This window comes from Sminthopsis crassicaudata, chromosome 2, assembly GCF_048593235.1.
Source record: "Sminthopsis crassicaudata isolate SCR6 chromosome 2, ASM4859323v1, whole genome shotgun sequence".
Taxonomy (NCBI): Eukaryota; Metazoa; Chordata; class Mammalia; order Dasyuromorphia; family Dasyuridae; genus Sminthopsis; species Sminthopsis crassicaudata.
Genome location: NC_133618.1, coordinates 256109800 through 256123937, shown reverse-complemented (window position 1 = coordinate 256123937; position 14138 = coordinate 256109800). Strand labels below are relative to the sequence as shown.

Below are 14138 nucleotides of genomic sequence, written 5' to 3'. Positions count from 1 at the left end.
TAAACTTGGGGGTGACTTTGAGATTTGGTTTTAATTAGAATGAAGAATCTGCATTTAAGGAATAACCTCCCCCCTCCAGGAAAATCTATATAGTGGAAAATAATTTTATTTAAATCGTTCTCGTCCCTTTGCATTCCAACTAGGAAAGAAGGGTAGAACGGCTGTTTGCAGTTTGCTAAAAATTAATGAAATGACTCACCCCATTTAATTAAATGAATGGTTCATTATAGTTTTATGAGTATGTTTAATTAAAGATCTGTATGTGTAAGACCAAGTCTTTTAAAACCCGGCATCTACTGTATCTTGCTTCCCTTCCCCATGGATACATATTTACAGTTGCAGAAATAGACTCGGCCACTTCTTTTTAAATTGTTCATCACACAGAATTTTGCAGTGGTTTGTAACCACATTTAAGATTCAGTCAATAGCAGTCACCCCCTTTTGATGTTGTCTGTACCTCCTGGGAATATATGAATTTTGCAAAGGGGTCTCCCTAAGGCACACAGGCTGGTAAAATTTTCTACCATCATCACCCAGGATTGTAAAGATGCCATTTATCTGGAAAATGAAGGGTTTGGACTTGATGGCCTCTGAGTTCCTTTCCACTTTAGATCAATGATCCTATGAATTCAGGGATGAATGTAGCTTGCCCCACTCCGGAATTTCTGCCCTGTACATTCCTTCCTTTCCAACCAAAGAGTATTAAATACTGAAAGTAAAAGTTCACTCCAGGCTTCTCAATTTCATGCTAAGGCAGACTTAAAGAATTCACTTTCTAAGTCTCAGGGATTGCCCCAGATGCAGTAAGGCATTGATATCTAGTAGATTCGCAGATGCAGACTGAGTACTATCTACATATGTTTCATTTGCAACCCAGAAAATGAACTAGTAGAAGAAAAAGGTGGGAATTGTTCCTTGAGACTGAACAGAAAAGTGAGCTAAACCAGGGAAGCAAAGCTAACAAATGCCTCTTCTTTTAAGTTCTTCATATTATTTCCTGGTTTCTAGGACCAGATGGAAAAGATTGCTGAAGATGCACTTGGACAACAGTGACTGAGGGCTTAGCTTTCTTATAAATTTGGCTTCTTGCGGCTGAGGCTGGAGGTTAAAGGTTATATTCTGGCCATTAGTTGCCTGATCTTTTGCCTCCCACAATTGTTAACTGAATGAAGGAGAAAGTTTAGGTTGAGAATCTGAGGTTTGTATTTCTTAATGTTAATCTGCCCTGCTCTAACCTCAAAAAAGGGGCAAATTGTGATTGAATCACTGCATAAAGCTCTTCACCTTCTTTCTCACAGGAAATGTTTTGACCTGGAGAAATTCAGCTTATCCTGACATGATGCTTCTTCTATTAGAATGCTACTTCGTGGACAAAAATCTATTCTCTGGCAGCCACACTCAATGAAGGCTTCCAAGAATTGTCAGTTAGTTCCAGGAAGCCTAACCCATTGGAAAAGGATGAAGTACAAATGTTAGGACCTCTGGTTCTCTTAAGGTCAGCAAAACTTAGTCAAGAAGGTCATCTGGACTTCACAAAGCTCTAAGGACTAGTGTATCGGGCATTCAAGTCTAAATATGGCCAACACTCACATTTTTTCATGTAAAGCATTTGGATTTTGTATGTTTTAGGATATAGAAAGAAGGAAGGAAACAATTATTTATTAAGCACCCATGTCAGGTACTGTGCTACATAGGTGATTTTTTTTAAACAAATATAGTCACCAGGATGGCAGTGAAATATGCCCTATTTTAGCACATGCCATTAAAAGCCAGGAATTTGGTACTTAAAATTAAAAGTACACCTTGAGGAAATTAAATGTAATATAATTTAAAGCTAAAGTATAATAGCCTTATAAGGAAGAACATTATAACTGAGAGTCTTGTGAGTGAAATATGTTGTTTTCATATATAGATATTATGTATCTATCTAATATGTTTCTACTATGCTGATGTGTTTCCCTTGTAATTTAAAGGCTTTTTAAAAGACACCATCCCTAAACTTAACAAAGCAAAACAAATATATCTCATTTGATCCTCACATCTCTAGTAGGGAGATACTATTATAATGCTCAGTTTACAGTTGGAAAAACTGAAGCAGGCAGTGATGAAATGACTTGCCTACAGTCACACAGCTAGTAAGTATCTTAACACTGGATTTGAACTCAAGTCTTCCCCATTTCAAGCCCAGAGCTCTAGACATTGCACCACCTAGTATTATATAATTACTATTACTTTTTTACCTGGACTTGCTGTGATTTTATTAGTACAGAGAACTCCTGATGAAAAAAAACTCCTGCAAATGTGAGTTGTCCCTTTCTCAGTAATTTATAAACTTAAAGAGTTTCCTAAATACTTTTTTGGTGAAGTGATTTGCTCAGGGTCACAAAGCTGGAATATATTAGTGTTAAAGACTTGAATCCAAGTTTTCCTGACTTATAAGCCACCCTTATATCCCCTATATTAGTGCTGTCAAACTCAGATATAAAAGGGAGCCACTAAACCATGCATAAGGATCACTGTAGGCTGCATATTGATCTAGAAAACCACATATTAACATTGTGTTATATTGCATTTTATTTATTTTGTTAAATATTTCCCAATTACATTTTAGTTTGGTTTAGGCTTTACTCAGGAGTATTTGTGACCATGGGCAGTGCATTTGACACCTCTGCCCTATACCAAGCCATCTCAATTCTACTGCAACTGCTATTTGATACTTATATCACACTTTAGAATTTACAGTGAGTTGTGCCTCACAGCTGTGGCTGAGCTCAGCACTCAAATCTTGAGTGTCTGATGGCACCAATGGAATTAAATAACAAAAATTGACCTTGATATGATGCTTTAAAATTTGCAAAACTCTTTAACAAATGGTTCCAGTTGAATTAATAACTGACTTTTATATCTCCTGTCTTTAAAGTTGGTTGTTGTTCAGTCATTTCAATAGTGTCTGACTTCTTGACCCCATTTGTGATTTTCTTGGCAAAGATACTGGAGTGGTTTGCCATTTCCTTTTTCAGATCATTTCACATATGAGGAAACTGAGGCAAACAGGGTAAAGTGACCCCCTCAAAATCACACCACTAGTAAGTTTCTGAGGCCAGATTTGAACTCATGAAGATGAATCTTCTTGAGTTCAGGCCCAGTACTCTATCATAACAATGGAGGCTCAGAGATAAAATGACTTGCTTGAGGTCACACAATTAAAAAGTGTCTGTGGAAGGTCTTCTTAATTCCAAGTCCAAGGATTATCTGCCTATAAGGACCTTTACTTATCTTGTCAGGAAGACACTGAGTCAAACCTACTCATTTTTCTGCAAGGTTTTTGTATGAAGAATGAACTGGTATGAGGAATTCTCTGCTGATCAGCTCCCGGTTTTCCCAAGGTCCTCCAGAGGCAGCAAGTCTCTTCTTTTTAATGTGCCTAAGTGGAAGAAAGCACTCCCCCATCATGCCCTCCCTTTGTGCAAATAATCTTAAAGCCCATTTCATTTTAATTGGCTGTAAGCATGACTGAAAGAGATTGCTGTGTTCAACTGCTCCAGGCACACTTTCACTGACAGCATCACAGAGAAGTGGGGCAGTGTTTGTGGTAGCAAAGGCCTGGGAACAAAAATGGGGTGTTTATTCAGGGAAAACAAGGGGTGCTCTGATGAGCCCCTTACCAGTCTTCCTTCACATCCTTCCGCATTGATACCACTCCCAAGAAATTTCTCTATAAGATGGAAGTAACACCTAACTTAAGTTGTTCGTTATCATTTTGGCAGCAGCTTCACCATGTTTCGTTTCTGGTTTTTTTCTATCCAGAACAGAAGGAAGGATTTTTACTCAAGTTCCCTCTGTCCCTTTCCCTCCCCCCCACCAGTCTGTTCTAATCACTATGCTACAAATTGCTCCCTTTCTTTCATTCTCTCAAGAACTAGCTTTGAGACTTTTTACAAAAAGCTTCTTGTTCTAGTGCAGGCGATGCCGAGGTTCCAATTAGTCAATTAATCGTCCAGTTAATCAGGCAATTAGGTGACAGCTGCAATGATGGCTTTGTGGAACGCTGCATGCTGCCCCTGAAATATGTCACCTGCTTCAATTACCCATGTGTTCAGCCATAAAACAGAGGCATCAGGAAGGTCCAGAGTTTCCTAAAGCCAGTTTCAAAGAGCAATTACAGATAGAATGTGGATAAGTCCAAATCTCAGGGAACTAAACCAGTTTAGAATGGCACCCTGGGACAAGAGACATTTTCTTTAAGGGGAAATTGGAAGCAGCTACTTTGACCATCGTGCAGGTCTCATCTAGCTCATGCTCTGCAAGTCTAGCTTCTCCAAAAGTTAAATGGAGTCATGACACGGCAAAGCATTGTGGTTTTTTAAGGGCTGGGTTGTTAGATTGCTTGGATAGTGTCAGTAGCATATAAATACTGAATTGAACCTATAAAATTAGGAAGTAAACATGACCATGAAATATCAAGGACTCCATTCATTATTGACTCCCAACCTTTATTGGATGCACACAGTTTTACAAAATGCTATCATTGCAAATGGGCCCTAAAGCTAGCTGAATAAGAAGCTTTCTCATAGTTGATCCCAGCACTGAGCATCTGGCTTGGAAAATGAAGTGCCCACATGTATCCATTCTCTTCTGTGTATGGTTTTCCAGCATAAGTCCAGAGATAAGAGATTGTGGCCAGATAATTCTTTGCTCCTAATAGGATTGTGGCATAATGACTTTGGTTGTTGACTTGGTGTCAGGAAGAATTGGATCCAAATCCCAAATGAGGGACATTTTAGTTGTGTGATTCTGAGCAAGTCATTTAACCTTCCAAGGCACAGTTTCCTAATATGTAAAGAAAAATAATTGTAGTACTTCCCTCACAGAATTGTTGGGAGGATGAGATAAAAGAGCATACACAAACTTGGTTTTAAGGTGCAATATTAATATCAGTTACTGATGATTTTGATGCAGTTACTGCAGTTTGCCCCCAAATTGCTTCCTTTTGCCATGAGAAAGAGCCAAGGACTGAGCACAGAAATCACCTCCCTGACTTCAACTCTCCACAAAATTAAAGTGCTAAAGAAGCAGGGGAGATGAACAGAATTCTATAAATCAATGTAATCCTTATTTGATTCTGAATATAGTTCAATTATGCTTTAAGGGGAAATGTAGTTTGATAACATAAGCATAAATTTATCTCATTATATATCTCATTCTCTTTCTATCTCTGTCTCTCTCTTGTCATTTAAACATAACTTACATTTATATAAAGCTTTAAGATTTGAAAAGCCCTCTAAATCTATTATGTAATTTAATTCTCAAAATATCCCCTTTTTCCATTTCATGAAGATTTAATAACCAAAAAATCCCTTTCCCCTACATGATTTCTCTTGGTTATATTTTTGCTTTAAAATAGTAACCACAGCTGCCTATGGAGGCTTCCAGAGAGTTCTAAGAACATTCATCAGTTTCACAGCAAGAGTCAAAATGATCTAGTCCAGCATATAGCATATAGTTTAAGATAATTCCTTTTCACTATAAGTTATATAAGCATCTATATCCTCTAATAAAATAATAGTTATCTATGTTTTCTAATAGAAGAACCAAGTTCTTCTAAAAAGGAAGAATATCTATACTTCTATGTGTATGTGTATGTGTGTGTATGTGTATCTGTATCTATATATCTCCACACTAGATATTTATATAATGCCTACATGTACACATACATACAAACAGAAGGAAAACAAAATGCAATTTGTCCTGATCAGAGCAGGCAAAAGTTTAAATCAAACTTTTTGTGCATAACATTATGCGTTCTGTATCTCTCACAGATACACTGGTGTACATAAGGAAAGAGCACCTTCCAATGAGTCTCTATAATTCCTTGCCTCTCTCTCGTCATCCTGTCTAACAAGCAATACCTTTCAAGAATTTGAAAACTTCTTGTAGGAAAGGAGAATTTATAGGAAAATGAAGTATCAGTTACCCTTGCCCCTAGTTTCTACACTACTTTGAGTAAATCACTGTGCTTTAGGAAAAACATGGATATAAGACTTTCAGAGATCAGGGAAAAGTTGCCAAAAATGGTGGAGGCCAAAGATCCAAGTACTCATATAGCTCTGCCCCATTTCATTATTAAGTAAAAAGCCAAGAAAAGGTGGGATTGTATAGGACATCAGTGACAATAATTTTGTCATCAGTTATGATGATCTAAAGTTTGCTGGCAACATTTATGTTATCATTGAATAACTCTAGATGCAGAGTAGATACTAGGATTGGAGCCGGAAAGGACTTTAGAAATCATCTTGCTCTATATCCTTATTTTACAATTGAGGAAACTGAGTCCCTCAAAAGTGACATCATTTGTTCAAGGTGATGTAAGTAGTGAGTCAGGATTTAAACTCAGATAATTTCACTTCAGATTCAATGCTAATTATATTACATATGGACATTTGTGACAGGTTACATTTATTTTTACATATAACAGTTCTTGTTTTATAAATATTCAAATACTTAAGTGCATCTGTTGATCTCACAGATTTAGAAACTCTCCCACGATGCAGTTTATATCTCCTTTGTGCCTGCCTATTTTTATCCAATGTTTTTTGTTTTTGTTTGTTTGTTTGTTTGTTTTGATTTTATCATAAGGGCCCACCAAACATACTGGAAAACTCTTTGCTTTTTTGTTTTATGTAGGGTTTTTTTTTTTTTTTTAAAGATTTTTTAATAAAAGAAATATGTTGTAAGATTTTTTTTTTTTTTTTTTTTTTTTTTTTTTTTTTTTTACTTTTACTCTTTTAAAATCTAAGAAAGTAGATTCACTTTCAGAGACTCTGCCACTGGGCAAGGTTCCTAGTATCTAAAGTTATTGACTTACTCTAAATCCTATCATAAAATTTGAACACAGACTCTCCCACTTTCTTGGTACCCATCTCCAGCAACAACAAATCTTTATAAACTGCTTACTAGATATCAGGCATTGTGTTAAGTACTGGGGATGCAAAAAAAAGGAGGGAGGCAAAAGTAATCTCTACCTTCAAGAAGCTCATATTCTAATGGGGAGATAACATATAAACAACCATGTACAAACAAGATATATGGAGGATAAATTGGAGGTAATCTCAGAGGGAAAGCACTGGCATGAAAAGAAGGCTTCTTGCAGAAAGGTGGGATTTCAGCTAAAACTTGAAGGAAGACAGAGAGGTCCGGAGGCTGAGATTTGGACTGAAAGCATTTCGGGTGTTGTGGATAGGAAAGAAAATGCATAATCAGGAGATAAGAGTGTCTTATTCAAGGAAAAGCATAAAATAGCCAAAAGGAAGTAATAAATAAGTAGATTAAAAGAACAGGAAATAAAGTCTTTAAAGGATAAACAGAGGGTTTTATAGTTGATCCTGGAGGTAATATGATCCATTTTTCTCTTGGTTCCCTCTTATATCCTCCATATTTCTTTCTTTCTTTCTTTCTTTCTTTCTTTCTTTCTTTCTTTCTTTCTTTCTTTCTTTCTTTCTTTCTTTCTTTCTTTCTTTCTTTCTTTCTTTCTTTCTTTCTTTCTTTCTTTCTTTCTTTCTTTCTTTCTTTCTTTCTTTCTTTCTTTCTTTCTTTCTTTCTTTCTTTCTTTCTTTCTTTCTTTCTTTCTTTCTTTTTTTTAACATCACTTTTATTTGCAACTATATATGCCTTCCCCTTCCCCACTCCAGACAACCAGCAGAGAAAACGGCAATTCAGCAAAACTAATGGAAACATCAAATGAATACGACAGTATATTCAACATTTCACATTCAGACCCCCCATCTTTGCAAACAGGGGAGAAACACACTTCTCCAAAGTCAAAGTTAGCCATTATAATTATAATTACACTGTGCAATGTTGTTTTGCTCTTTCTATTTACAATGTTACATTCATTGTACAGATGTTTTCCTGATCCTGCTTTCTTCAATCTATATCAGTTCAGTTAAGTTTTTTCCATACTTCTCTGTATTCTCTATATTAATAATATCTAAAGGCATAGCGTGTTACACTAATATACCACAATTTCTGAAGCTATTCCCCCAATCAATAGTCATTTATTTAATTTCCAGCTCTTTGCTACCACAAAAGTACTACTGTGAATATTTTGATAGATATGGAATCTTTCCATTTTTTACTTACTTGGAATGTATACCTTAACAGTGGGATCTCTGAATTAGAAGATGCAGACACTTAGTGACATTTTCTGCATAATTTCAAATTGATTTACAAAATGTCTGGGTTAATTTCAGCTTCACCAAGAATATGCTACTATGTTTGCTTTCTTGCAGTCCCTCCAACATTAACTATTTCTGTCATTTGTCATTTTCCCCTAATTCTTTAGCTATGATTTAAAACTTCAGAATTGTTTTTATTTGCAGTTCTCTTGTCATTAGTAATTTAGTGAAGTTCTATGATGATTAATAGTTTGAAGTGTTTTAAAAATTATTCATTCATATCCTCTTATTCTTGTATCCTTTTCAATTGAATTCTATTCAAATAGATATTCAAAGTGTTTATTATGTACAAAGCACATTAAGGGACATAATGAATTGACATATGTGCATATATTCATTACTATGTTCATCATCATCTCATCTTTCAAATCTGTTTTAGTGGAGTTTAGATAAAAATGGTCTTTAAACCACTTGTGCTGTTGCAGGTAGGTGGTGCAATGGATGGAGTACTGAGCCTGGACTCAGGAAGAACTAAATTTGAATCTGGCCCCAGGTATTTTGTTAGCTGTGTGATCCTGAGCAAGTAAGTTAACCTCTATCTGCCTCACTTTCATTAATTGTAAAATAGAGATAGTAATATCACGTACCTTCCAGAACTATTGTGAAGATTAAAGGTAATATTTGTAAAGTGTTTGCCACATATTCAGTGCTTAATAAATGCTTACTCCCTTTTCCCTCTTTGGACAAGTTGCAATCCTGATATTCTTTTATAGTTAATATTCTATAGACTACTGTAGTCACGAATAAATTATTGCTTTTAAAATACAATAAAAGTGTTAATATATCTCATCTTTTGTAAGCTCTCTAAAAGCATCTTCAGCACAATTGCAGAAATAGGACAACAGGAATAATTTACCCATTGTCCTGTTTTCTACATTATGTTGATTTTCTTTTCTATACCTACTTTTTGAGAGCTTTTCATTCTATGTAGCTTAAAGATTATGATTACTTGATATGGTAATATCAATTTAAAACATTGTTCCAAAGTTTAATTGATAAATATCATATCCAGATAATTGTGGATCACAGTTCTGTCAGAGATAGTGATTAGAATATAGTACAGTTTATTGGTTGAATTATCAAAAATACTTTAAAATTTATATTAGTAATGTGCAGATTTATTATCTGTCTCTAAAAGATAACAAGGTTCGAAAAGCCAACAAACTTTCTCCTGAATTGTTACTCTAAATCCTTCCTTTTCAACAGCAAAATTTGAATGACACCCATTTACTTGATGCTTCTTTGGAAACATATTATTGATTGAGTTTATATATAGTCCATGTCTTCATTCCATTTCTTAACTTTTTGATAGGCTCCATATGGAACTACTCTTGGATACACACACACACACACACACACACACACACACACACACACACACACAATCCAATTTCAGGTAGTTGTTATCAACTCTTACCATTGTTCAGTAAAGTGATATGTGCTCATTCCAAAAATATTTTTGTAAGTTTTTTCTTACCTCTAATGCATAGCAATAATAGAAAATATTCTATAAATCCAAGGATACCAACTACTAGCATAAGGACTCCCTTTGACAAAAAATTGGGGAGAACCAAAAAGCAATTTGGCAGAAATGAAGTTTATACAAACATCTCCTGCTATATATTAAAATAATCTTTAAATGGATAGATGTTCTATAGGTAAAAGGTCATATAAACAAACATGAGGAGAAAAGACTTTTTTGTGACTATGAAAAAGGGACAAAATAAAAATAAAAGACAAAATGGACAATTTTGATTCTATAAAATTGAAACTTTTGTACATATAAAATTAGTTTAGTTGTAATTAGAAGGGAAATAGTTATTCAGGGGAAACATTTTTAATACACTGCATTGAGTAAACTATAAAATGTAAGATATTTAGAGAATAAATACAAATATATAAGGACAAGAATCATTCCCTAATTAACAAATGATAAAATTATATGGATAGGCAGTAAAAATACTAGACATCAACAACTATAAAAAGTGTTTCATGTTATTAAATAATTAAGGACAAAGACTAGATCTGTGATTTTATTGGTATAGAGAACTCACAGATAAGAAAACTTGCTTGACCAATGCAAGTCATCCCCTTCTCTGCAATTTATAATCTTAATTGCTTAGAACATTCTGAAGTAATGTCACTTGCTCGTTATCACAGAATCAGCATGTATCCGAGATGAGAATTGAACTAGGTTTTCTTAGCTTTAAAGCCAGTTCTCTTACCACAAAGCTACATTGCCTCTCAAGAAAGGTCCAAAAACCACAATATAGCATTTGCATTCTTTTTGTTGTTGTTTGCTTGCATTTTTGTTTTTCTTCCCAGGTTATTTTTACTTTCTTTCTAAATCAAATTTTTCTTGTGCAACAAGATAACTATAAATGTGTATATGCATATGTATACACACACACACACACACACACACATATATATATATATATATATATATATATATATATATATATATATAGTACTTAACATATACTTTAACATGTTTAATATGTATGGGACTTCTTGTCATCTAGGGAAGGGAGTAGAGGGGAGGAGGGAAAAAGTTGGAACAGAAGTTTTTGCAAAGGTCAATGTTGAAAAATTACCCATGCATATGTTTTGTCAATAAAAACTGCAACTAGACCCCAAAGTAACTAACCATGCATTCCTTGTAATTCAATCATAGCTCTACTAGGTATCACCAAAATGTCAAAGATATAGAGGAAGGATCCATATATACAAAAACATTTATTGAAGAATTTTCTTTTGTGGTGAAGATGCTCAAGATGAGCTGTTCCAACTCATAACTGAACAAGATTCTTTTATACTACATTCCTATGAAGTGGCCAATCAACTTCCTCTTCAAGATATTCCAGTAATGGAAAGAACACATTCAACTTGTGGACAGCCCTAATTTTTACAAAGGCTTTTTTTTATTAAATCAAGCTAAAATTAGTCTCTATGCAATGTCTATTCACTGTTCTTAATTCTGGGGACAAGTAGAATAAGTTTAATTTTCTTTCAATATGGAATATCTCCAACGCTTCTCTTCTTCAAGCTAAATGTTCTCACTTCCTTCAACTGATCCTTGTATGACATGAATTCCAGTCTTCTCACCATTATGCTTACCCATTTCTGGATGCCTTCTAGTTTGTTGATATCCTTTCTACAATATGGTACTAAGAACTAAATAGATTTCTCCATAACAGGCTTGATCAATGTAGAATTGAGGGAAAAATATGGGATTTGTTTTTTAAGAGTATGAGGTTAAATATGTATGTTATTGACTTTAAAGGGTAGCATCAACACATGCTATATAAAAATAATTATGTAAGTCAAAAGGAAATAGAAAACTAATAACTTGCTTTCTTTTTGTAAAAGAATGATTAACTTTACCTGTGGGGCCATGATTTGATTTATAATTCTGCTTTCTATTACTTATTAAATCTTTAACAAGTCACTCTTTTGACCTCAGTGTCTTCATCTATGTAATGAAGAGGTTGAATTAGATGGTCTTTAAGGCCACCTCCAGCTCTATGTTTTATGATTCTATAATCCAAAAAAAGAGTATATTGGATACTGTGGATAGAATACAGGACTTGAATTCAGGAAGACTTGAGTTCAAATTTCACCTCAGCTATTTACTAGCTGTGCAATCCTTGGCAAGTGACCTCTGTTTTAGTTTCCTCATCCATAAAATGGGGATATTAGGGTTGTAGTGAGGATTAAATGACTTAATATTTGCAAAGTACTTCACACAGTGTCTGGAATATGGTAAATTCAATATAAATGTTGATTATTATTATTTTATAAATGTTAATTATTATTATTATTGTTATTATTATTATTATCCTCTTTATTTTGGACATTGGGTTCATGGGTGGGTTTTCACCAAAAATGTTTATTACTGATGTTAAGGATGTCCTGGGCAAATTCCACATAGAAGAGAGATGCTCTATTAGTGGAGAAGTTCTAAAGCTTCTTCTATTTGGGGATGGTTTCAAACTGATTTCATTGAGCTCTATAGTGCTAGAAACCAGAGGTGTCAAATTAGTGTAGCCTGAAATGGATTAAAATGTAATTGGTAAATAAAAAATATTAAAATGCAATATGGCATATACGATGATAATTTGTGGGAGAGTTTAAAAATCAGTATGCAGCCTGCCAGGATCCATTTCTATTTGAGTCTGACACCGCTGCCTTCTCATAAGCTCAGTGTTTGCTCAGGAGAGCAACCTTTTAATTCACAAGGGAAAATGAAAATAGGAAGGAAGGGTACATAATGTTCAGATTGTGACATGCAGTTGTACAGTTAAGTCATTGAGTTATTTTACATATACTTTGGACCAACACTAAGACTGAACTAGGTTTAAAAATGAATAAAAGAAGATCACACTGTACCATATTTGAGAACGTGCTTACTATTTTCACTGGTTCCAAGCTGTTCACTGCTACAAAAGCTTATCTTTTAATAGTGTTATTCTCCTGTTGATATTACATGGCTGTCTGTGATTCATAGACATGACTCAAGAAAAACCATTGTTAATTATAGGAGATTCAAGGAATGATAGGAAACGCATTGTGGGTATAAACGAGTTTCAACATTTTATCAATGATGACTTTCATACAAAAGACATCATCAAGAATATGTAGTAAGGGAAAAGTTGATGAGATCAGTTATGTTGCAAAAATAAGGAATAATGGATCGGCAGGTTCCATTAAATGTTCTTCCCACCACCAAATACAGAGGAAGCTTTCCAGCACATTAGGTTGCCCTTCTCTGGAAGATTTATGGAAGGCTATGGACAAAAAATATATAGAATGACATGGATTTGAAGAATGAATGAATTAAGAGATGCATTGGTAAAAGAATTTATACATACCACTGAACTCAGAGATCTATTGAAGTATTAAAGTAAGATAGCATTTTTTTTTTACCATGATGACATATTTTTGCCTCATATTCAATTTTTAGTCCGCCATACCTTAACCCTAATTTTTTTCATAAGAATGATTTTTTAACCATATCTATCTTATTTTGTACTTGCTGCAATTTGTTTTTTTTTAAACAGGCCTAAGACTACGTTTATAATTATACATTTTCATAGCACTAAATTTGGCTCATCATTTTAGCCCTTTGAGATCTTTTGGGGTCATGACTCTTATATCCAATGTGCTAACTGTCCCTCTCAGTTCTGTATCATCTACAGTTTTAATAAGCATACTGTCAGTGCTTATCAAGTCACAGATAAAAATATTAAACATTATGGGACCAAGGACAGCTCCCTGGGAGCACTGTACTAGGGACTTTCCATTCCATTTTTACCTCCATCCATTAATGATGCTAATCATTATATGTAGCCAGTCTACCAGTTCTGAATTCACCTATTAATGTCTACCCCACACCTCTTTCTATTGTCTAAAAAGACATGATGAAAGGCTTTGTCAAATGCTTTACTGAAATCCAATTTTGCTATGTTTATGACAATTCCCTAATCTATTAGTCTAAGAACCATAACTAAAAAGGAAATTAGATTAGTGTAGTGATTCATGTTCTTGATCAACTGAAGCTGATTAGCTTCACCATTTTCCTACTTATAAAGTCACATATAGTGCTTTTGATAATACTAGAATTTTATTAGAAATTCAGGTCAAGTTCACTGACACAAAATTTAAACACTATCCTCTTTCTAGTTTTGAAAATCAAAACAATGTTAATTCACTTCCAGACCTTGGAGTACTTCTCCAATTTTGTGCAGTGCTGAGGAACTAGAACCCATTCTATTTATGGCCTCTTTTTGTCCCATGCTTGACACCAATCCCTTTTCTATTTTCTTCCCTAACAAGTGTAGCCATAGCCTGCCTTCTGGCATCCTAAATTATTTGCTCCCTAGAGCCTTGTAGTATCCAGGA

General features: G+C 34.5%; 1 protein-coding gene across 13 annotated transcripts in view; it reads right to left on the bottom strand.

Annotated features, from left to right (window-relative positions):
• The window catches only part of MYT1 (myelin transcription factor 1), a 195430-nt gene that overhangs the window by 77737 nt on the left and 103555 nt on the right, over positions 1 to 14138 (bottom strand). The window lies entirely within an intron of this gene.